The sequence below is a fragment of the Dromaius novaehollandiae genome, chromosome 2 (genome assembly GCF_036370855.1).
Source record: "Dromaius novaehollandiae isolate bDroNov1 chromosome 2, bDroNov1.hap1, whole genome shotgun sequence".
Classification (NCBI taxonomy): Eukaryota; Metazoa; Chordata; class Aves; order Casuariiformes; family Dromaiidae; genus Dromaius; species Dromaius novaehollandiae.
Genome location: NC_088099.1, coordinates 141557685 through 141583810, shown reverse-complemented (window position 1 = coordinate 141583810; position 26126 = coordinate 141557685). Strand labels below are relative to the sequence as shown.

Sequence of the window (26126 nt, the reverse complement as noted above, 5' to 3'; positions counted from 1 at the left end):
CATGGCACTGAGGCATCATGTTATGGATGCCCTGGACTCAGGATGACCTTGGGTTCCTGATACTCTTGTTTGGTGAAAAAACTGACAACATAGAGCCCACATATGAATGCCTAAAGATATTTAAATACAATAGCCTGATTTTTTTAAGTCAAGAAGGCCTCCTGGGTATCAGAGGAACCTACAGAAGCTTGACACTTGTGAAGGGAGCCATGCCAATATACATGAGCTATAAATTGCTTTGCAAACTTTAAATTTCATACCAGAAGCAATTTATTTGTTTTTTGGTCTTGCATTTGTAGCTCAGCTACTGTTGTTTTTCCTCAGAGCATAATATTCTGGGCAATTAAAATAATGCAAATGAAGCCAAATTTAGCTTAGTACATCAACTACACAAAGTCAGTTCCAACATTTTTCAGACAGACTTTGTCTTAATTAGGAAATCTTCAATCAATAGCTTAGGGTAGCACATTCCTGAATTTAGCAATAGAGTGAGTTTTAAATAGGATTCAGTTCAGTATGCTAATTTTGTTTTCACTGAAGGTAGTAGTCTCTTGAATTGATGACGCTTTGAAACTGCACATTCAGAAAACACAAGGCTGTAAAAGGTCACATGAAACTGCTCTTACCATCAGTTGAAACCATCAGTTTTCAATAGTCTGATGAGTTTCAGATATGTTTTGGCATTTGGAAACTTTATAAAGAATGTCATCTCTAACTGTGCATCCTGGATGGGCTTAAAGACAATTTACAGAACATTCATTTTGGTTTTAGGTTGCAGTTAGAATTTGAGCTAGCCATTGCTGAAGTAAAAATGATTTTTTTATTTCGCTTTATTCACAGCCATCTTGAAAAATATAACCCTTTGGGACGGTCTGCAAAAGGCAAGGCAGCACCAGGAGAACCTTCCAAGCTCTCTCAGACAGTGCTAGTGGTACAGCCTTATTAACACAGCATGAAAAACCTTTGTGTGGCTATACCCAAATGTAAGTCTGTACCAATGACAGTAACATGGAAGACTTCTGCAATCAGTTTTTCTCTTGCCAGGGCACTTTGTAGTGCCATTAAAAAACACAGTGTACTTTAAGATTATATATTGCTGGCAAAGAAACCTGAAATCACAAACCCTATTTCTGACACATCTTATTGTCTGCAAATGTCAGGCTACACTGAGTCCCATTCGGAAGAGATTAATGGCCATAGGATGCTGCAGTAGCACAAGCTTATGAAACGCACTTCATCAGACTGTACTACAGTTCCACTCCTGCCTGTATGGATTATTTTGGTCAGGACTAAGATCTTAATAGCAGACTGATGACATACTTACCAACATGAAATATACTTACACAGACACGTTCCAGAGACAGCTCTCTAGAGATGCAACTCATGTCTGATCCTACTTGGCCTCTCGGTGGAAAAGAATATGTCTGTGCATACAAGGTGTCTTACTTATTCTCCATATAATTTAATTGCCATGGCCTCAAACCTGATGCAATTTCCAGACGATTCATAAATATCTCATCTCTTAGGAGACCAACAAAGGGAAGCACCAATGCTACCCTGCCAACTCCTCCACTTTCTGTGCCAGTTTGTGCACCATAATATTGCATCACTTCACAATGATGATCTATTTACAAAGAAGCAGTTTTGCTGAAGACAGGGCAAATCCCACATATCCACATTCTGAGGTAAATTCAGATAAGGTTCTTAGTTTGTCAATACATATACAATACTTAGAGGATGCTCAGTAAGCTCACTGTGCTCCCTGATTCATTCCTCTTGATCTATATTATTTGTCTAGCATAAGTTAGCGTAGTTTCCTACGCAGTGGTAAGGATTCACTGATGGCTGGGGGATTTGTTACACAAGCAGCTGCTACCAAATGAAAGTACTGCACCATCTGGCCCTTTTGCAAGGAAGTCTACTTGCTTCCTCCCATCACCTGATACGGCTTAATTAACCAGCTGGTCTTCCTTCAAGCACTGCCTACTGCGTTGGACTTCATGGGTGGCAAGAACCTGATAACACTGTTCAGGAGAAAATCAACTGTGCTAATTTTAGAGCATGCAGGTTAAGGACCTGAAAAGCTCTCAGTATTAGTCCAACTTTACTATTTATTCTGTTGCAATAGTACTCGTTTAATTTCAATGGTATCAGGACCTTTTTTTTTTTTTTTAATTCTCTCTGAGGTTATTAACTCTGACTGTAGGATTGTTTTCTCAACAGCAATTCTTCATTGTAAGTGTCTCTCTTTCATTGTGTACTAGCCATTTACCTGCGTGGTACTGTGGAGAGTTTGAATTTCTGAAATATCTTACTCTCCCTTGGAAAAAAAGTTGGAAAATTCAGGCTAGTATCTTCCCAGTCTATCTCATGAAGTTAGTGTAATGCTTCTTTTGTGTCTCTAAACAGGAGTGGACAATCTCAGGATTTCAGTGCTATATTCAGTTGCTAGTTCAGCTTGTTATTTTTCTCAAAGTCATCCTCAGCTTCCATACAAAAATTTCATATGTTTATCCCACATTCAAATGTACCAAATCACCTTTGTAGAGATGTCTGTTAGGCTTTCACTAAAAAGTCAGTAAAGCCACTTGCAGACAAGGGGAGACTTTGAGTTACTGATGGACGCTTTTCAGGGGGACATTAGGAATGGCCTCAGTGCTTAGAACTAGCACAGCGTCATGTAGATGAAAACTTGCATGGACCCTCCGGGAGGGACAGTTACAGGGAAAGGCATCACCCAGATCAGGGGCAGATTTTCATACACCATAAAACTGCAGCCTCGCACCGCCGAAAGCAGCAGCGCTCCACTGCTCCACATCTGCCGACGCTCTGCTCCACGACCAGGATTTCAAGCACTGAGCTTTGCAGTAATCATTCTGTAGAGATGAAGATGGCTAGACATATTCTAAGGCTCCTTTGTTTTCCTCTATTTTTATGACCTCATGAGTCTTATGTTTCCCCCACACAGTGGCAGAGTTTTAAAGGAAGAGATGTGCCCTCTCCCTTCCAAAAAACACCTAAAATTGAGCAGTTGGTGCATCTCCTGAGGGAGAGCACGGAATCGGGGTTTCCTAATTACTGGGCAACTACAACAATCCTCTTCCTTAAACGGAGAAGTTTAAAATAGAAAAGCGATGCCTGATCACTTCTTTATATAACTAGATTTAGTCACCTTACTATGTGTCAGTACATCAGCTTCGGGGTCTGTTTTGGGTAGAGATGTCTGCTTGTATCTTCAGCTAGCAAACATCCACTTTGAGAAGAGGTGAAGTTTTAAACTTAACTTTGTTTTTAGTGTTTGCTTTTGTCTAGGATCTCCGGTCAGTGCTGGTGGGTTTGGGTTCCCCTTCTGGGTAGGGAAACTGTATGCCTAATTCGAGGGGCAGAGTGTGGAAACCCAGGACACTGCAGTGCCCCACGCACGTGTTGGTACCTAGGCCTTTGCTCAGAGTGACTGCTGTGCTGGAGCCAGTGATCACAGCACCTGGGACAGGGGAGTCCCCTCCCCGCTCTGAATCAGGCAAGACACAGCCTTGAACAAGCATTTCTTCCTCCTAGGCACATTTTCTAATCACTGCAGGGCTCACTAAGCAGGGCAGTGACTCATACTCTTTTGCCTGTCTTTTATTTATTCATTCACTAAAAATTCTGAAAGGCCTCAGTGTTGTTATGTGATGGATTGAGAACAAACTCTGAGCTCTGGAAATTTTTCAGAAAACAGAATCTTCATTTTTCCCAGGAGCGTTCTTATGAGACCCTTATCATGGGTATTAATTTAAACATACTCCGAGTTTTATGTCTTATCACAGCCTTTTTTCCCCTCAGGAATGAGGGCAAAGATTGTAAGACAGTAACTTCCTGTTCCTAATAATGGAAAAATTCATGCTTCGCTCCTATTGATAATATCAAATTAATATACATGTGATCTTCCCTGGTGCTGCTGTGTGCTGTTGAAATTCAGAGGCCAGTGTGATATCACTGATTTCATTGGAGCTATTCTATATTTACAGGAATTTGTCATGTATCTAGTTCTATATATTAGAATTTGCCTATTCATGGAAAACACTTTCAGTGAAAATAATGGAATTATTCTCGAACTTACTGTTAGCAAAATGCATATAATTATGCTCACAAAACTGATACTTCTGCTCCTTTCTGATGGCTGCAAGTACTGTTCTTCCTTTTATTTACACCTATACAAGGAGGAATACTGTTAAAGTAATTGGATCAAACATACTATATGACCACAAAAGGAGAGTTTTGTACATAATAAATAAGAAGGTTCAGATTTAAGTTTCAACGTAAAATGTTAATATTTGCCATTAAGAAACGATGGTTTTCTAGACAGTCCAAACCAATGGTGTCTTGGTCTCAGCCAGGACTCTTTTGTACACTACTGTATGATGTGAAAGCAGTTAAATGTTTAGTAGCCTAAATGCAAGATGTTGGAAGAGAAATAAACAGCATATCAAAGTTGGTAGAAAAGTGAAAGGATTACTCTGACAGATACCGTGGTCCTCAGTTTGTCTTGTTTAGACCAGTACTTCAAATCCAACCTGCACCGAGTGGCTGAAATCATCTGTTAGTCTCTAATTGGTGTTTGTTAGTCTGTGTGAAATAATTTTGGGATTTCAATTCCTTTTTTAGTGGACAGAAGTTTTGGCCTGTGAAGCTAAGGATAACAGTTAAATCTAAAACCAATCTTGCTTCTTCCCCAGCTTCTCAAACTGCTGGATATTTGATGCTTGTTTGCTGGGCCACTGTGAGCGAGCAGATACCTTATGAAGGAGGGCTGCAAACCCACACAGAGGCAGATATCCCAGTGCTGTGTGAGGGAGGGATGTGAGGAAAAGCTAGACACTAATTTGCCCTCTAACACCAGAGTTGCAAATGCAGCCCCGCTGTCTGTCTTCGGTCTGCGACATCATGGATTTGCCAACCAAATGCATAGACAAATGGCACTGCAGCATGCAAAACTGGTACTGTGCTAGGCTGCAAATTCATATGTTGAATTTTGGGGGCCAAAAAACTGTTTCAAACTGGCAGCCATGAGTGACCCTTCAGACCACGGGTGATCTGCAGGAGGGTTTGGAGTACAGGGTCTTGCGCTGGGGCTATGCAGGCTGGGCGTGTTCCCAAGAAGCACTGCTTTCCAGGGCTGGCACCGTTTTATGAGTATTGACTTCACTGCAAGAAAGAAAAAATCAAATGGCAAAGCACAACAGGTGACTTAACTGGCCTTCACAGACTCCGCAGAGAATCACGTGTATTCAACAGGAGCAGGAAGTGCTGGGTAGGTTCATAGCTATAGCTATAGCTGGGTTGCTATAGTTTACTGGAGACAAGCTCAGACCCAGATGACAACATTTTAATTAGAATCTTAAGTTCACTCTCATTTATCTTCTCTGAACCATCTTCTACACTGAGTATAGACACGGAAGAAAAGGCCCAAACAGAAGCCAAGCGACAGTGGAACACTGCAAAAAGGAATATAATGGCATTTTTGTGTTGAATAATTTCATTGTTTTTCAGAAGCTGATGATTCTGTTTTTGTGTAGTTCATCACAGACAAGTGAGAAGTAGAAAAAAACATGAGAGGGCAGTTCTTGCTCTAGCTATACTCTTGTGAATTTGACAGCTCAGTTTGTTTCAATCTTTTATTATTTGCATTGATAAATAAATTACATTTTTTTGGCTAAACTCAAATAAGTATCAATGCTATATTTAAGGCTTTCTTTATTGTTAGATTCTATCTTGAGCTAAGGACTAGGAGGAAGTGACTAGGAACAGGAGACACACTATAATGTGTTTTTCCATTATAAAGTCTGTGATTCTTTATAATGTCAAGGAAATTGGATAAGTTGCTTGGTCCAAAAGCTAATACATTTTGTGCTGAAGAAAATGATGGTACCATAGGCCTAAACAGAATTAACAAAATGTTAGTCTGAAATGATGAATCATAAAATATCCCCAGAATATTTTAGCAGTTCTTTTTCATTTTCTATTTCTATGCAATTCTTGACCCTATGCGGTTAGATTTGTCAAAATGAGCAACATATTAGCAATCTGGAAGAAAATCTGAAACAAAGGTGAAATGCATGGAAGACTATAATCACACTAAGCAGCCATATGTAAGAAGCCATATTTCTGAAGCAACTGAGATTAATTATTAGTAAACCTTATGCCATGTTCATCAGTGCAAAAAGATTAAATAAGCTCAACAACCTGTTGCAAGCAAGAAAACTTTAAAATTATGCGAACCAAGTTAAGCCCATGTTAACTGAAAATCATCCTGATACTGATGTTGGTATTGGTGCTAGAAAAGGTGAAGTGTGCACTTCCAGGCATGTGCAGAAATGGCCAGAGATCACTGCAAACAGGCAAGTTTGCAGTAGTGAATTTTGGGAGTGCAACAGGGATATAGCTGTGTTGCAGTTTTAGCTTTTGGCTCCTGAAGTTCACTTAAATTCTGTTTCAGGTACCTTAAGCCCTCTGAAGCTCCTAGCTTCACACAGCTATTACAGATTCAAACTGTGCCAAAACATTTGTAATTTGATCCCACTTCTACACAGAATACAAAGAATTATATTAATAATCATCAAGTGAGACCAGTAATTTTTCATCCACTTGATCTGGCCCAAGTTTCTTCCTGCTAAAGCAAATATTATGATAAATGTAAAAAAAAATGGAAAAATGCAGTGAGAACTGAATCAATCCTATTTTACAAATGTGTAGTTTTTGGCTTCAAATGCCAGGCTTCTTACAGGTGATTGATTGATTAATCGCAATCACAAGATGATGGTCTTGGCTTTCTGGAAAGATGTAATTCTTCAGTAATAAAACAGTGTAAGGATCATGTCCTAAAACTCCTTAGTCAGAGAGTACATTGTAATACTCAGTCTGGCAAAATCCTAATATATTTTTCATTATTAGTCATACAGTAGATGTAGCATTAAAGGCCTGAAGAGAAAGTGCTAATTCCTTGATGAGTAGGGCTATAGGAAAATCAAACTCACTGAACTAGCTAATAGTTCCCAAACTTTTTGAAGAAAGGCAGTTAAAATATTACTGACAGCAATTGAAATGTTATTATCTTTAATTAAAAGTTTTTTGATCTGTGATGTTGCATGTTAAGTTCATCAACGTGCTTATTACATAGTTTTGTTCTTGTTGAGTTTTTTTGTTGTTAGTGTTGTTTTTATCTCCCTGGTACACTTAAATTAAGGACTGCAGTTATAAAGCAGGGCTGCTGCATACAGTGAGACTATAACTTTCAGTGCAAGTCCCATCTTTCCCTCTCTTCTTGTCAGGTGAACAAACTGAACTGCATGGAGCACACGATGATGTATTTATTAATCAAGTTCACAGATGAATTAACTGGCAAATGCTATAAAGCAAATGTATGTAGGGAAATCTATGAAGCTTAGACTCATGTATCATAAATTACAAAAAGTTGTATTAATCTTGGAAGACTGTAGCCTAGCAAGGAATAACAAAGCATACAGAAATGCACACAGTCCAAAAAGGGAGGAACCTGACAGGCCAGCTCCTCAAAACTAACTTTGAGAGTAATGGGTAACATCAATATCGCATGCTGCAAAAAAGCAGAAGTAATCTTGAATTGTCTTTGAAGAGGCATGATTTCAAAAAGGGAAAAGAGGATATTCCCCCTTATTATCTCTGGAGGTACTCCTTTTTTGGCTATCTTTGAAGGCAGAACTGTGGAAATAGGCTAACGTCAGGTGAAATGATGAAAATAACTGTAACAGAACTGGCCCGTGGGCATAAGAGATCTGAAGACCATGACTGAAGCTGAATGCCTAAAGTGAAATCTTCTTTGGGACAGGGGGATGTAACCAATACAACCTAAAGAAAAATAACGTGGAAAGGATGAATTCAGTGGGAAGGCAAAGCTGCACTGCTATCAGAGACTCCAAGCTAATGGTGACCAGAACATTAAACATTTATTTACCTTCTGTCTCTTGATTCTTTTGTCTGTTGAAAATTGCTTTTCACTTAACTTTAGTCACAGCCTTTTTTCACAACCTCTGCTGCACACATATTCACAGTTCATGTGGTCCTTGCGACCTTTTCAGTTTCCTATTTCAGACTGGAACATTAGCATCTTTTTGATAGATAGCAGTGCTGCATTTTACATACTCTATGTGAACATACTGTTCTAGTTTTGAGTGATAATGCACATGCGTATTCACTTTGTTCTGTGCTTTATGATCCACATTGCCACAGCTGAACAAAATTTACGGGTAGATCACAGATAACATATTCTCTAGTGTCACAGATCCACGTTTTTGTACAGTCCTCTTTTAAGCAAGGTGATGTCTCTAATAAGAGAAGACCACAGAAGCCACAATGAAGGCCTGAGACATTCCCCATGCAGGACAGTTCTATGGCACTTTCAGTATTTTGCTATGGAAACTGGTTAGTTAAACCTGCACTTAACTTGTAATTTGACCTGGACCTGAAGGTTGTATAGATGAAGAAATCTTTGCCTGTGGGCAAGTTCTGTTCAGTCCAACAATCGGGATGAGCTGGAACAGGCTTAAAAACAAACTGCATCTTCTTGTGACCCATTTTGAGCTGGAAATATCTGATATGTTCTTTAGAGGGAATCAAATTTCCCACTTGTTTCTGGATTGGACAAGGTAACCTTTACTTTGTTGCTGACAAATTCTTCTCATCTCTCTTGCATGCATCTGGTCCAAATGCCCCATCTCTTCCTCTACTAACATATACCACAGCTGATCCTAGGAACAGCCAATGAAAAGACAAGGTGCCATAAAGGTTCAAAAAGGACTGGAATATTGACATGACTAATAATACTGTAACAGCTACAGTAAATGCTAATAAAAGGTGAAATGTAATGGTGATTGCACATCAGGCTGACATCTCTAACATGAGGGTTAAGAAGACAACCTCATACTGATAGTGGAGATTATTCCACATCTCTTTGTTGCTGGAGAAAGGACATTGGATTGGATCAGGTCTGACCTAATATTGTCATTCCTCTGTTACAGGATAAACTGAATAACCTCAAGCCTGTCTATATCAGCAAAGGGAGAGAAGCAGGCTTTTATGCCATAGTCAGTAATCTGAAGAGTTGTCACAAAGGCTGAATGTCTCTCTCTTCCCATACCACACTATTGCCACATGATATTCCTTCACAGATAAGCTCCTGTTCGTGATGATAAGGTTCAAACATCTACAGCATAGTGCTTTCTACTCCAGAGAGCAACATACTCCTTTGGTGAGAAGTGTAGCTTGAAAGAGACTGGGTATAAGGCACTAGTCATTGGCTTGGTTTGGGGACACTGAAGTTTCATCTTTCAAACTGAACTTACATTGAGGAAGTGTCACTGTGGAGCATTATCTGATTGAACAGTGCTAGGTTCCTTCCAGGGAGTTGGTGCTGGCTGCTGACTTCCACCAAGACAGCATGGTGTCCCATGAAATCACACAAGCTGTTCTCAAAAACTGTGTTGCTCATAGCCTCTTTTGGGATAACTGGCAAAGCATTTTCCAGTTACAAATTTGCCGGCTATCCTGAAGCCCTAAAGCACAACTTTTCTGAGGGAACTGCCTGATAAAAATAGGTGCAACCAGTATTTTGACCATAGTTTTAAAGCAGTTCTAAAATATTATTACTTTATCTAAGATAACCAGCTAAAGGAAGATTTATGCTGCAGTGAGCTCATAAGAACTCTGCGGTAAGCAGACAGCAAACTGCATTACTTGAATGAAAAAGCAAAATGTCATGTTTTCTGCTGGAAATGGATGAAAACAGGGCCCATGGCCTTCTTGCTAAATCACAAAGGAGGCATACTGTTGTCAATGCTGTATTTCCCAGTTTTTCTTGGGAACCATTCCTACTAAAAATTTTGGATTCTTTCTCTCTCTACAGAGCCCACCTCCAGATAAGGCAAAAGTGTCTCCAGGGGACAGAGAGGGCCAGGAAATACCAAGAGCTGTTGCTCATGCTCAGAGTTGGGTAATTGGGAAGGCTGTGCTCTCCTTTTGAGCACCTGCTCGGTATTCTCTGCTGCAGAGAGAAAACTAAAGGAGGAATGATATGATTTCCCCTCTCTGTGCCCTCACAAGACTAAGCTTCCGAAGAAGCTCCAGTTACAAAGCTGATCATGCCAATGGAGTGCCTAGAAGAGGAAGTGTCTTTTTGAAAAGTTCATAAAGCTCTCGAAATCGTGATCCGCAGGTGAAATCTAAGAGAGAGAACATTTCCTAACTCACCACTGGCACCAATATAATCATATGAGCTCCTACGTTTTAAAAGACAAAAGAAGTTTGTTGGGTTTTTTGAAGTCTCATGCCTTCCAACTGCAAACATAGAAAACACTCAGTAACATACTTTTACCAGTGATTTAAGGGAAGCTGGCTGACTTGGCACTGACATGAAGGCGGACCACTCATGGGATATGGTTTATCAGCTGAATGGTAAGACTGAGCACACAGGCAGCAATCAGACAGTAAATAACTGCAGCCATGTCTTCACTGAATGTCTGATCACTAATTAAAGAACAGATTCAATCAAAGTGCAAAGTTCAGAGATGACGTGATTGAAGCTTTGTTGGATATTTCATAAGAAAAAGATGTGCCTGATGGTGCTTTGGCTTATGTACCCTGTCACTGCTTAGCTGAAACTTGGCTCAGGGGGTTATTAATTTTCTGTATATATAATGGGTAAGTTTTTTCAGATCTCGTTGCTTTTGATCCACATGGATGGTTTTGATATAGATTTTTCTGGTGCACATGATTTCATCTTGAGCTGAAAGAACAAATACAGATAGAATTGAACATACTCACTTCTCATAGTCTTCCTTTTTTCTATCTTTTAATGATGTTTGTACTTTGTTAGGTTTGGGCTTGTATTGTCTGTGGCCCAGCAGTCTTTCCAGTCCACTTTCAAGGTAAGTGAAAAACAAAACCAAAAATTAATTCTGCATGAAACAAAAAAGATAGCAAAATCCCCCAGAGAAGATCAAATTTTGCCTTGTGCTGTTTAAATCTCAGAGCTGAAACAGACAGAACAGGGATAATGTTCCGAATGCATTATAATTCCCTCTCTTTCCCTCATTCTCATTTTTGTTTTCAGTATAGATTTCATCCTACAGCTGAGATTTTTTTTCTTGATGAAAGCTTAACTGAAATGACTACATTCCAGAAAGTTCAATTTATGAGGTAAGTCATATTCAAGCTCTAAAAATATTGACAATATTTGATTTTGATTTTAATCATATGCTTCCTCCGTAATTCATTAGTGAACCATGTCAACATGTATTGATTTATATGTAAAAGAGAAAAGTACTAATTCAAAGTAAAGGTCAGCTATGCTGAAATAGATCTGACTGGCATGCAAAACTGATAGTTATTGTGACTAGATTTTAGCAGATCTAATAAGGTGAAGAACACGGGGAGAACATTTACCTAATCTGCTGGTTTTACCCTTTTTGTCCACGACAAATGGATAAATGATAAAAATCAAGACAAACTGGTCTTCCACTAACAAACTTCTATTTCTAGAAGAAAATATTACACCAGCTATTTGTAAGTACTTAGAGGATGAAGTAGAAAAAGCAATCAAGAAAAAGCAATGTCAAAACAAATGTATTTCCATATGTGACAGGCACTGCTCTAAGGGATGAGGGGGAAGCAGAACTTGGCTTGTGTAATAAAACTTCTGACACTGTCCCACTTGATGCATGGTCCTGATGGAAGCACAGGCAGGTGGACACACAGACCGTTGAAAAGCTGCTCTCACAAGCTCCCTGTCAAAATGGTGTTTCAAGTGGTGTCACAGGAGGATATGTCCTGAGCCACATCTACTTGATATTTTCATTAGCCACCTGAATGGAAGAGAAAGTACACTATGAAATTCACCGACATTTCCAAGCCAGGAAAGATGGTAAGTGGCATGCGGGACAGGGTCAAAAATTGAAATGATCTTGGTGCACGGGGGAGAGAATACAGAAGGAGAGAGATTTAGTGTAGCAAGGACAAAGCTCTACATTTAAAGGAGAGAAATAAAACGAATAAATGCAAAAGGGAGATGAGGTAGCTAGACATTAACGTAATAGAAAAGGATGTGGAGCTTACAGTGGACCAGCAGCTGGCTGCAGGTCTGTGTATTATGATTCTGTAACAGAGGAGGCAAATTAGATAGTGGGAGGTATTAATGAGAGACAACATAAAACTGAAGGAAATCACTTATTGTTAATCATGTTTTTATCTCAAAGAGATTTCTCTAAATACAGGTGGGAGGTTATTTGACACTCAGTCAGTTCTTTGAGGAACTTAGCCACTCCTTCCTACCTGAAACATCCTTGTGGAAAAGCACTGGATAAAAAGCAGGGCTGTCTTCAAGCTCAGTCCTGTAGCAGTGACGCTGCCAGCTGTTAAAAATGAGATGACTTCCATTTTAGAGTTTCTTTTGCAAGGGTTTATGTAACTTGAAAATATAAAGAGAAAGTGGCACTAAGGTTGAAGAAGAGCTAGTTTTCCTAGCATACTTCTTCTTTTCTAATTTCTGAATCTTTCACTCCAGCCGCCCCCACGCCTGGCACTGTCAGTGCTCTAAGCACTACTTTCTTGCAGCTGCGTCATCTCTTCAGTTATATGTTCTATTTAAAAAAAAACCAATAACGACCACAAAAAACCTAGAGCTCCTGATTTAACATGCTTTAAAATAATATGGTAAATATTTAAAACTAGCTCAGATCATGGGGGAGTACTGTTCAGTACTACTGAACTCCCTTCAGTACTTAGGGCAAGGAGAAAGTAGCTCTGCTTTTAATATGAAAATGCTTGATTGATTATTGTTTCTTCTACCAGACACAGACATTTTCAAAACTTTTCAGTCTCCCATCAGTCTTTGAGTGCTGCTCATTTTGGCTTTGTCATTTAGAAATTGTTAAGTCCATATGTACTTGATAGTGACATTCATTTTCACTGTGTCAGTCAAGGAAAATGCATCACTAAACTATATGGCCAAGTCAATTTATTTTCTATATCCTTAAAAAAGCATAAAACAACATCTGTAACCTTCCTGCCTTCTCTTGTCATAAACACAAAAATGGGCCTTAGAGATAATTATGAATCCAGAGCAGATAAGGTGTTCTGCATTTCACTCTATACACAGAAAGAATTGTACTTTCATGTATTACCTACTGCCATCGCATGCAGAAGCTGAGAGGTCAGTATGCCTGGCTCACCAGGAGTGATAAGCTCTGCCATTCTTTTTGTATAGAACCGCAGCATATTATTTACACTTATTTAACATATAACGAGCTTACACGTAAGAGGCTCTCAGCTTAGCACTTGTACGTACAGTATACAATAGTTTTGTTTTATATTACTGGTTCTTGAATATTTACTGACTTAACTCCTGACATTGAGAAGCTATATAATTTGAGGTACTATCAGATATTATTAATCTTACTGTAACCTGAGAAGAAGCCAACATCTGTGGTACAACAGAATACAAATATCTAGATAATTCAGCCTGAACCATAATAATCTTTTCCACAAATTCAAAAGTACTTACTTTGCAAAGGCATAGAAGGCAGAGATTGTATCTAGGAGGTCATGACACTTAGTCTACCAGAAGGTAGGGAGACTGATAAACTGAAGTCAAAAGGTAAGAAGCTTTATAGCAATATTGACCATCTGGGTAAGGTGCTTTCCTTCAGGCGGTATCTGGAGATAATCATTTATTAGGTATTCTGAATGCATTCTATAAAAATATATACAGGTAAGTACTGACTTCATAGTACTTTGGCAGAATTATCATACGGGGGAATTTTTTCTCATTATTCTATAACAATTTCTTCTTCTTCTCTGAATATATATCCTCTGAGCTCTGAGTGTCCTCTGAAGAGAGCATGCATTTTGTGTACTTCACAAACACACCATCCAGCCTTTGTATGAAGTGATACTTACATTGTGGCAAGGCTCCTCTTGCACTGAAGTTTCTTAGGAGAAATCCATGAGAAGTAGAAAAGATTGAAAGAAGAATGTCCTGTCCCACTCATGCTCTTTGCCTGTATGTAAAGCAAGAACACATCAATTTATATGAAATATCTTTGCCTTTTCATCTAGACATTCATAATTTTGAAGGGAAGACATGCCTAACTTCCCTGTCAGTACCCTGTCCTGTCAAATTGAGTGACATTCTTTTAGAGATCATAAATATACGTGTTCAGGCTCTGTGGGAGACTGTCAAACTCCTGAACAAAATGCAAGAAATTGTGATTATGATAACTTTACTGGTGAATAGCAGCAACTCCTGACTTAAATCTTAACAAAATAGTAGCTTTTTTTCTTGCATTCTCCTTCACCTCTCCCCTAATATCAGCGACCCAAGTTTTCTGTTTTTCTCTAATCATTTCTGACTTGTGGCTGTCAGATTTATCTATGAGAGTCTACTTGCTTGGCTGGTGTCTTTGAATCATGGATCTGGAAAGATGCCTAGGACATATTTCTCATTCTTTAATGCACATTATGTGAAAGACCTCTTCAATTTTAGCTAACCTGCTGTCCAAAAGGAATGAAATGACCTCATCTGTCAGCTGTATGTGTTTTGTCTCACAGAACATTTTCCTCAAGCACAAAAGTGATAGAGATATTTTCGGTGTGACCAAGAGGATGGCTGCACAGCATGTTTTGACTCTTCCAGGAGGTCTTGAGAAGGCTGATACAACTTAGTAGGTGATAGAGACAAGGAAACCTGGTCTTCCATCAGAGTTGTGATTATGCTATGAAAAGTGCTGCATACTCTATGAGCTGATCTTATGCATGTAAGCAATGGCTCTTGCTTGAGTTGAAGTATCATATTGGTTGTCCATCAATAATAATTATCTCCTCGGTCTGTTGTGGTTATTTTTGGTGTGGCTTTCACTGCAAGTGCACACTTTCATGGAAACACGCCTTTCCGTGAAAAGCAGATATACTAAGATATTGAGTCCACACATTTTAAGTTACTAGCAGATGATAATTGAAGGGAGTGAAGAACGTTCTTACTTCCTTACTTCGCTGTTAAAAATATATTCCTTAGAGGAGTAAGGGGCGCACTGACATTAAGATGAAGCCACCTTCTCAACCCTGAACATAAAGTCTGTGATGACCTAGGTAACGTGGCTCAAAATTTTGTGATTCTTTAAAGTCCTATAAATCCACTGATCCGAATGGTTTTAGGTATCTATACATTAGCTATGAGTCTACACTTGATGGACAGAGCAGTTCTTCGTTTGCAAACCAATTTAAATTCAGTGGCTTCACTGGTTGTTTTTTCATGCATTTCTTCTACGTATACTGCAGGCAGTAGCAGAGCTCCTGGTCTTTGGCTTTGCGTTCTGCATAACCATTGCCCATGAAGGGTTTATTCTTTGAACCTAAAGCCTTACCTGACTAGCACTATGCTCAGATAAATTTCTTCATAGCTGCCTGAAATATCATACAAATTACAGCAGAGAAAAATACACAGCTAGCAACAGGGATTCTCACTTTACAGCCTAGCCCAAAACCTACATAGGAATTCATGCTTCATTCAAGAAATGAATTGATTTTTTAAATATTTAATTCACTGGTCTCTCTTTAAGGGCTACAGACCACAAGTCGTGGTACTGGGAAAATATTGCTACTTCCATTTGCCAGACTCTGTGAGTTTTATCAAGGCTCTCCATTGTAAATAAATTGAAGCTATTCTCCAGTAAAATGAAGAGGTCTCAATACAACTGGAAGGATACTACTCAGAATTACATGTTGTCATATTTGGATTCAGGGAACTGACTGTTTTATCAGATTAGGATCTCCAGCTTTTCTGGGCTATTTGCCAAAGTGGCAGCAGCTAGCAGCTAACAAAAAAGTATATTTCAGACCCCTACCAGACTTGTTTGAAAATAAATCTTTAAGTCATAAAGCTGGGAAACACTTTACCCAAGATGTTCTCCAAATCATCCAGTACAATCCAATTAAAGTATAAATAAAGTACCAAAAATGTAATTCAGGAAAACATCATTTTAAAAACTAAGCAATAAATCCATGAACAAGGGTATTTAACAACTATGTCAATCTCAGCTGGGTCTGTTTTTGATTACATTTGAGGGAAGCTAAACAATGGTAATATTAAGTGACAGTTCAGCAACATTTCTGCTTTTTTTCTTAACAGCTGTCTAGGAAAATACAAAAATAATTAATGGAAGAGACTACCTAAAGTATTTTCAGCTTCTCTGTGTAGGCAGAGAACATGTCAATATATAGTTATCTATAACTTTATTCAGCATCCATGAACTTAAATCCACGTTTCGCCATCCCGAATGCCAAAACTTGGACTCCTATCACAGTTCCAGCATCCAGAAGCTTGGTTCGAAGTCCATCGTAAATGTCTGATAATTCAACATTTCCTTTTTCTCATTTCCCCTAGACTAGTTAGCTCTTCTGATTAATTTCCCATCATAATATCTGGGTTTTGGAGACTGTTTCTTTTGTCTGTAGACATATTAATTGTATCAATTTCTTCCAGGTCTCCCATGTTTTTTGCTGAGTATTTCTGAATGGTACTGTATTAACAATAAACATTTCACACAAATAATAATGTGCTGATGATTCCAGCATTGTACCAACTTCATGCTTCTCTGAAAAATGTAGAAGCTTGGAAGAAAACAAGATTTGGTCATGCTGTCATTTTAGCAAGTGTAGGAGAATATCAGGTGGAAGAAATCCCATTTCTCACTAAGGATCAGGTTAAGAAAAAAAATTAAATGTTAGTTGGAGACATTGCTGACACTTCTTTTTAGTAAGAAATGGTTTGCCTGATACACCGCTAGGCAAACATACCTGAAAAAGACCAGAAAGTTATATTGCAAAGTAGAAATAATGGGATTGCAGTGTAGGTAATGGGAAAGATATTTCATTTAAATATCGTTAGAATTCACTCAGTTTGTCTGACTGGGGTTTCTCTCTCTCTGTGGATCTCATAGCTGGAAGTAGACTGATGGGTTAAAAGGTTGTGAGACGCACAGGCAGGAGAGTATGATGGTGGAAAGCCTTTCAGATTTTCATCCTGAAAAGTGTCAACTGATCTTATAAAATATATCTTGTATGTGTACCACATATTTTACAGGGCAACATACTAGCATGTTTTTTAACCTTTTTAATCTTTTCACAATTTGCATCACAAAATAATTAATAAATAATAAAGTTTTAATGAACTTGAGAGCCTGTAGCGAGATATTCAAGTTGTGAACAAGACATAGGACCTATGAAACCCACAAAACCTCACATTTTTTGGACATTCTTCTCTTTTTACCTATAATCTGATAGTATTTGTTCAAAAATGGGGAATGAGGAAAATCTGTATACTAGGATTATTTTGCTACTTAAGGTTGGAGGAGCTATTCAAATAAGATGGATGAAAAAAAGGGCATTTTACTTTTTTCTCAATATTTCCTCTCTGTCCTATTTACATACAGTAGTCCTGACTGTGCACAAATGAAGTATGCCAGTGATAAGACTGATGTAACACTGATGTTATGAGAGGGATTAAGAAAGCAATCTGGAAGGCTTCCAGCAGAATCAGATAATCAGAATGCAGCACTTAATGTCTAGATTTATAAAGGCCTAATTCAGCAGAAAGCATACCTATGTCTGCAGGAGGGCAGACTTACAGTGCAGAGGCTTTTACTACACTGTCCACATAGTGTGCAGGATCATGCTGAAAGAAAAGGATTCACGTATGGACTGTGGAGAACATGAAAGTGGCTGAAACCACTATGTGCATGTGTGTTTTCTGAGGTCTGTATAAGTGGAACTTTCATCCTGCCTTTGCGTCTCCTTGGCTGAGCAGCATGTGGGTGTTTACAGTAGATCTCTGCCAGGTTGCATACCCAGGACAAAATATCAGTTTTTCTCTTATGCATATGGTCAGTTTTGTAAGCTCCATCCTACTATTGCACATCAGAGTCCCCAGTTTTCTTACTGATATCTCAGTCACTCTGGTTCTTCAGTGCTAAGCCTGCAATTTTGCTTTGTGTACAGATCATGGGTTTATCAGCTGTGGTTTTTGACTCCACTCTTGCTTATGTAGGATGTCAGATCCAACACTCAATGACTTTTCACTCACAGCAGTGCCATATTGCTGGCTCTGGTCCAACGTGTGTTGTTGGAGGAAGGCACCTGTCTATAATTGCCTTTCCAGACTTCTGTTCCACTGACCACACGGTAGGTGGAACCTACCAGAGAAATAAATTTTGGGCCAACCTTAATTTCACATTGCATCTACTATTTGTCCTGCTTCTCTGCTATCTTAGGGGGTTGTCAAAGTGCAATAATCCTGGACTTTGTCTATTCTGTGGCCACACAGTATGTATGTACACACTGTCTCCTCATGTAGTTTTCGCTTTGGACAGCAAAGCAAGTTGTCACCAAAATTAAGGCAATTTATTGTCCTACCTGATAAAACTGTTATTTCAGTTTCTGAAACCCTACACCTTGGATATCCCCACCTAGCAAAGAACTGAAGCAGGAGAGGGCCAGCATGCCAGTATTTTACAGGTTGTTTTCTAAACAAATCATTTGGGTGAAATCTTGCATCTTACTGTGTACTCAAGCTTGCTTGAGTTTGCACCAATTAGAAAGGGAATTGGAGTCAGTTCCAGTAGATGGCTGTTCCACCTCAAAATTATTTTGTCTGTATCTAGCATTTAAGAAAGTGATTTAAGAGTGACCTATAGCATGACACCATGTTCACACTGATCCAGGACACGTGCATTTGAATGAGGACACCATACCCTGACATAGCTAAAAGACAATAAGCACTGCTCACACCTCAACCTTTCGCGGCCCTGTAGGCTCCTGACATGCTCTCCCTCTCCATCCTAGAGCACTCTGCTGAAAGCAGCTGTTTCTTCACAAAAATGGAGGAAATTTGACTATTTATTTTTAGACATGGAGTCCAGCTGATGTGATGGCACCCAGACCTCTGGTGTTGTATGCAAATAAAACATAGTTAGTATTAAGCTAACAAATTGCAGTTTAAAATTGGTTAGACTTTTGCCTGCTATCTCCTATATGAAGGTTATTCTTCCATATGATTCTGCCAACTAGATGGTTTCTTTCAGTTTCCAGACTAATTCATACTTCCTTAATTTCAGATTTCTATTAAAGCCTTACTTTTAACTGTATTTTTTCAAGCTGCTGTTGAGGTGATAATCAAAATGTAGTAGATGATTTTACAGATTAAGACTTATTTGTGAACTGTCCGTTTAATTCTGGCTCCAACAACATCATGATTAGCTAATTAGAGCCAGTGTCATACGACATGTATTTCATTACCATGTTGTTGAACTATTAATTACAACACTATATTAAGATGCAACTGATCCATAAGGCAATGCTCAAAAATGATTCATTTCGATGTTAATTACACAAAAGCTGCTTAACAAAGAACCCTATGAACTATTATTTCCCTCTTCATTAAAGTTGTCAAGTCTAATTATATCATAAAAACTTTATAATTCTTTACAAAATAGCTAAGATATCTTAAATCCAAATATCCTAGAAAATCAAAATGCTGGAAAGCCTCTAAGTTATTTCATTAGGATGGAAACACTATCATTAGGCTCTTAGAGCCTAGCTGGGTGGTTTTGGGAATCAGTGTAATTTCTATTCTTTTGTTTAAACATAAAGCCTTGAAATCCGATCAGGAGAATGGCAAGTGTTTCATATGATGGGAGTCTAATGGAACTTGGGTTATTTAGGTTTGTAAATTGAACGCTGCAATTGGATAGCATCACTGTTTATATCAGGGAAGTACAGACAAGTGAAAGAAAACAATTTAATCTAATGGACAGTATTGTCAGAAGAAACAAATGCGTGTAGACCGGCCATTAATGCAGCTAAGATGGAAATCAGAAGATAAATTTTAAAATCATGGTTTTGAAACAATCTTCTAATCATTGCAATAACAGCAAAACCCTTACTTTTAAGACGGAGCTTAAAGAGTTTATGGAGACAATTATCTGATGCTGTTGCTGGTGATAGGTGAGTTGACTGGGAAAGACCCAGCCGGGAAAGACCCGAGAGATCTTTCTCAGTCCCATGCATTAGGTTATCTAATTAAAGGCTAATCAAATTAACCTCAGCGAGCAGGTGATGACCAGAGGAATAGTGACAGGTGGAGGAACTCAAGTAAGCTGACCAGGTTCAGCACACTGAATTGGTTTGTCCTTGAGACCATCAAAGGAGAAGGATCAGGCTATGGTCCCTGGTGGAAAACTCACTATGGTGCATCAAAGAAAGAAACTTTCTCCAGAACACCATGTGGACTAAGGGGCATTATTTTGTAAAGGGGTATAGGCCTTACTATGGGGCGCATAATAAGTGGGAAGATACTTTTGCAATAGATCAGAGACAATTTTGAATTGTACAAAACATCATGGGATGTTTAAGGGATGGATCAAAAGCAGAGAAAAGAAGGTATCAAGGTGGATCAAAGAGGAAAAAGCATGGGAAGATGGAGGAGGCAGATAAGGGGCTGGTTGCATGTAAACTAGCTGCTGATCAGTTCACTCGTCTTGAGGAATCCTGTGCTTGATCACTGCAGTCTTTCCTATGTTCTTATTAAATGCTATTTCTAGCCATCCTCTGTGTGAGTGTATTCCCTGTTCTGAGCCCATATGTGTGAACTGCTAGTTAACTTCAAGCTGGATTAGTTGGCAAGTAGGACAAGAGATCTGGATGCCAGCTTCTGTAGTGATTGGGAGTTTGGGGCCAGCTTCTAGAAGACCCGTGTTGGTTGGTTGTTTGTGTGCCTGTGGGAACTGCTAGCGAATGTCAAATCAAAGTAACCAGAGTGAGACAGAGGAGAAATGTGAAAGGGGTTTTGGTACATGGAACGGTGATCAGGCTATCTGCAGTGTGGTGGTTTATGTGGGTGCCTGCAGAGGAGTCCCCTCTCGTTTGTGCTGGTCTGTCTCTGGGCGGTCATCTCTGTACTGGGATTGTGTTTCTGTGCTGGTGTGTATTCATGCTCGGCCTCACTGCTGCCTGGACCTGGGAGTGGGAATAAAAGAGCAAGCTCTCATCTCACTGCCCAGGATGGGGAGAGCATTGTGGATCCTACAATCCACTGGATTCAGCTACCTCTAACACCGCATTCTTATATTCTAATTCAGCTATTTAGCTTTTTTCACTATTTTAGCTTTATTTATTCTTTTTGTCTTAACATTTGTTAAATTTCTGTTTTTGAATGAGCCCAAACTGCAAATTATATATCCTTCATGGTCATAATGTAGAAGAATTTCCTGGCATTTTTCATATGTTTCATCATCCTTTTATTCCACTGAAGAAATCAGTGATGAAAATCTTCATACCTGATTAGGTTCCTGCATTCTACTACATGAAATGCTGAGAAAACTAGACCTTATTTTTGAGGAAAGGGACCTTGTTTTGGATAAAAGAGAATAAAACCCATTCTTCCCTTCCAGTGACGGTAATACCCTTTATTACTTTTTATTTATATTATTTTTCCTTTTAAACCTCTGAAACTTGTTGAAGTGTACATTTTAGGTACTTTCACATTGTCTGTCCACCACTGAAAATCAATGCTATCCCAAGTAGTAGAGTCATCTTGGGAGGCTTTTAGAGGAAATATTGATGGACTTGTGATTGTGTGCTTAAAAGAATCCTCCGGATGATATTTATGACTAAGTACACGGACTGAAAATCCCCATGCCAAGTCTGTCCTTTCACTGAGGACTCACACATATATCAAAGTCAATAGTACTGATGGATTCTCTCCTGGTGGTTTTATCCTAGTTTTATCTTGTAGTTTTTTTATCTTTATGAAAGACTGAATGGGTAAAACTTACACAAGCAAAAATGGGGCAAATCTCTTGTCTCGGCAATACAGTTTCCTTTTAAACGTCTCTAATAAAGTCTTTGTCATTCTTGGAAATGCTGCACTACATATTGTGTTTAATGTTATGTCACTTTATCTTTGCCTTCTGTAAAGAAATTCTGGGATAGAGCCTCAGCTTGAGTAAATCCCTGATTGACTGGAGTTAACCAGTGGATTTAAACCAGTGGAGTAGCTAAGGGTCTGCGTGTCAGCATCCTGCCGACAGAGCTATCTACTAAGAGAACTGTCATTTTTATGCTTAAAGCATTTTTTCGCTGCTTGAAGTTGCTTTCTTCTCTCTTTGCTAGTTTTCACAACCGCCCAATCTGAGCACAGTCTTTAAGGTTTTCAGTGATTCTCTCCTACAATTTTTGTCTCTGTTTCCTCAGCTGGAATTAGCCCTTCTTCCCATTTTCTTCTCACAAACTGTCATTCGTTATTAGATAACCACACCTTTGATATCCACAATAAATACAGCCCTGTGTTTCAGACATTGGAGAGGAAGAGGAGGTTAAAAAAAAAGAACCCAAATCCCACACATTTAACAGAGACTGGCAATACAAAGGTTTACTCTACTGCTCTGTCAGTCTGTAGCCAGGGACCCCCAGCAGGCAGCTGCCAGTTAGCATTTACCGCTACTGAGAACAAAGACAGAAGCCTTCTGTAAAGCTGACCTGGAAAATAAAAATTTAGCTTCTTCTTTTTTATGTTACAGTAAAAGAGTTTGAAATACTTTCCAGAGTTTTGGGGGCTTGCCATTATGAACACAGATCTTTATCACGGAGTCTACCAGAATTGAAAGCCTGGTAGATATAAGGTAAAAACCTAGAAACTGGGAGATATGCATTTGAGGTCTTCATATGTTAAAAAGATGATTTTAAAATACAAAGAAAGAGTTGCTTTTAGTTTGGGTAGAAAAAATAGCCCAAATAAGCTATTAGAGTTGTCAGTCTATTATCATCTGCACCTACAGACAACCCAATTAATAACCCACTTCTTCAAAATGGATATTTAGATTTTTCCCTTTGAGTTGATTTTAAAGTATAATATAATCTTTACAGATCTCTTCATTCTATATTTCATCATTGAACAAAATGAACAAAGCATCACTCTTAAATATTAAAGGCCAATAAAAAAATCTCAGATTTCTTTCAACTTAATAGTCAGACTATCTACTATCATTTCATGAAAAGGATCGTTTCATGAAAAGGCTGTAAAATGAACTGGTGACACTGTATCATTCTGTGTATTGAGTACTCTAACTGCAACAATTTTTAAATATAATCCAATTAGTCTAACCATATGACTTCATCTCTTACTGTACTTACACAGGTGATCCTTAGAGCGCTTTTGTTGCTGTTAACTTCCAGTTGTGTTAGCGAGTTCTCTCCTTACGTAATACTAGGTAAAAGATATTTGAGACACTCAACTGATTAATCACAGATTGTCAAAAATTTGAAGTGAAATGAATTTTCATTTCAAGGTGCAGCATGCATGAGCAGCAGCTGGGCTCCTGTACTGCTTTGAAAAGATGGGCTGTAAGAGCTTGTGGGTAATATTTACAAAGCAGTTTTGCAAATTCCCTCTATCAGTTTTCTGTATTTCCTCTTTAGTACATGGAGAAAAATCAAGTTTTCCAGAGGGCCATTCAAAGAACCAAGGGTTAGGCTTTGAAATGCCTTTAAAGAAGCTTCTCGCTCATCACTGACAACAGCCTCCTTGGGCTAAAGGTTATTACTTTAAGTGGAATTTAGGTGCTTAAGTCAATTACAGCATTTGAAAAACTCCTGTCTCTCTCTTAGCTTCTTCCCTCCAGACTGGTCCTTGTTCCAAATAATATAACTGCTATTTCTTAGTTCAAATACCCTTTATTATTTTCTGCTTCCCCATACAATTCCATTATTTGCCTATTAATGTACAAACAACTTCAGCCGGTCCATCTAACTACTCATAAGATGCTCTAAGTACATAATAGCAGAGTTGTCCTTCTGTCACCTTCCGTACAGATCATTTTTAGAAATTTTTTCTGTTCATAACAACTTTTCTCCTTGAGCTAAATATAAAAAACTATAAACTAATTGTGTGGCTTGTACCATGATTTTAAGTCAGATTGTTGTGGTCAAATCTTGAGAATGCATATTTATACTCTAATCTCAAAAATAAAAAATCTCATAAGGAACTATATTAAAGAATTATATTAAAGAGAATTTCAATCATTCTGCTGATACAGTCTAATTAGTACGTCCTTCCTTACCTATTATTTAGAAATCCATATAGTGCTTAGTTTCATTGTGGACACGAGTAATTTGATTCATATTTAAATTACCAGAAGGTATAGATGATACAAGCACATACAGTAATTAATAGTTCTCTGACACTTCTCAGCTATGAGAGAATCAAGTTAAAGTTGTGTAATATGTGTGTGTACATAATAGGTAATCATGTATATGTGCCATATGAAATATACATATTAAGAGAAAAGATCACACTAAATAAAATTGAAAAATAAAATCAGGTCATAGGTAAAAGTAATTAATATACATTTTTAACAGTATGACTAATCCCAAACATAAATAATTCATCTAAGATAATAAAAAGTTGAGTATATTTTTTGATAAATGAAGCCTATATGAAAAAAATCCACATAGGGTTTCAAGTAAACTGGCTGCAGATGAGCTTGTAAAAACATTTTTGAAAATAATACATTTTTGAATTTAATTTAAAATTTTCATTTTTTCATGTTATTGACAAACATTTCCAAAATGTTTATAACTTTCACACCTTAAGTTAGACACCCCCCCCCCCATTCTATATTTCTTTAATGTCCTCCTTTTTACAGTGGAAAAGGAAATACGTTATTAGGGAAGAAGTGAAAAGACTTTAATTCTTATCAAAATTGATTCTTTTGAGGGAGGAAGGGAAGGGAGGTTCATCTTTAAAAACCTTGACCTTGCAGCAGAAGAATTTTCATGTTGATTGTGTTCCTTTGCTCTCCGGAACGAGTATGTCTACAACAAGGGCTACGGAATCAAGGGCACAGTGCATATTCTGGGAAAGATTTTCTACATCTTGCAGAAAACAATCTAAGATTCATAGGATAAGAGCTCATGTGGAATAGGGCTCCTTCTTTGACTTGAGGTGGTTTCCAATCCCTTAGAAGCATGAAAACCTTGAAACTAGTTTTCTTAGTTCTGGATAAATGCTTTTGCAACATAGTTATTACAGAAAGGTAATAACTTTACTGAAAAAGTAATAACTTTTTCGGGTCAGTGACCTGTCTAATCTATGGTGAATAAAGTATAAATAATTTTTACTGTGTTCTCTGTCTCCCTCTATTCAGGGATGTTGTGATTCTTTTTTCCTACATTTTTCTTTCCTATTTTACCTGTGCCGTTGCCTAGAAATTTTAAGCCATATTTAAGTCTTATACTTGATACTTTTAGGAATTCAGCAAATCAATACCATTCTGATGTCAAGCAGAAAGGATTTTCAGAGAAATCTGCTGCCAGGAAAGTATGTTTATCTTCCTATAGTGTTTGTGTGGGACTGTTTCATCGTTGACTGTAGCTGTTGTAACAAGCTACGGTCAGAAGAGGCAGACGGAGAGAGAGAACAAGAGAGAGAAACGAGACAACAGGATTACCAAGGACTTTGAAAATAAAAAGGCCCAGATATGTTCTGACAAGACAAAATCTGATCTGTAAACTCTGAAGTGATTTATCTTAGTCCAAATCCTGAATGGGTAATATGACTATAACCAGAATATATACTTACAGTATACTACCTACCCTAAAAATTGGTGTGTAGACAGTACCTCTGGATTAGGCAGTGCCTGAACTGCAAGTGATGGGGCACGAGAAGAACACTGTGTGGAAGAGTCACTGTGTGTTGCCCCGTTCGGACAGCCTCTCGCAGGCGCCGCTGGCTCACCCTGCCTGCAGCCGGACCCGGGACTCAAGCACTTGGGCTCATCAGTGTGTCTCTGTGGCTCTTCACCGGCACAACCCAATAGAGGATGCAAAAAATGGCCTCTTCACTGGGAAGGAAAAGGACAAGTGCCTATGAATTACTGGGGGATTATTTTGGATAAATAATATTCTCCCAATTTTAAGGCAATTTGTTAGCTACTCAACTGTTTAAAAATGAGAATGTCACTGACCTTTCCCTTTTAATAAATGAGATCCATGACCATGTCTGAGCT

At 38.4% G+C, this 26126-nt stretch overlaps 1 long non-coding RNA gene across 2 annotated transcripts in view; it reads right to left on the bottom strand.

Moving 5' to 3' along the window:
- Positions 1-5602: 5602 nt before the first annotated feature.
- Positions 5603-26126, bottom strand: part of LOC112994972 (uncharacterized) — a 42604-nt gene continuing 22080 nt past the window's right edge. The window contains exons 4-7 of one of the 2 annotated variants that reach the window (XR_010387983.1): positions 25714-25961; positions 13969-14069; positions 12343-12422; positions 5603-11876 (exon numbers count right to left, since the gene is read on the bottom strand). This is a non-coding gene — a long non-coding RNA (uncharacterized LOC112994972). The remainder of the gene's footprint in view (positions 11877-12342; positions 12423-13968; positions 14070-25713; positions 25962-26126) is intronic. The other variant, XR_003262069.2, reaches the window with a different exon arrangement.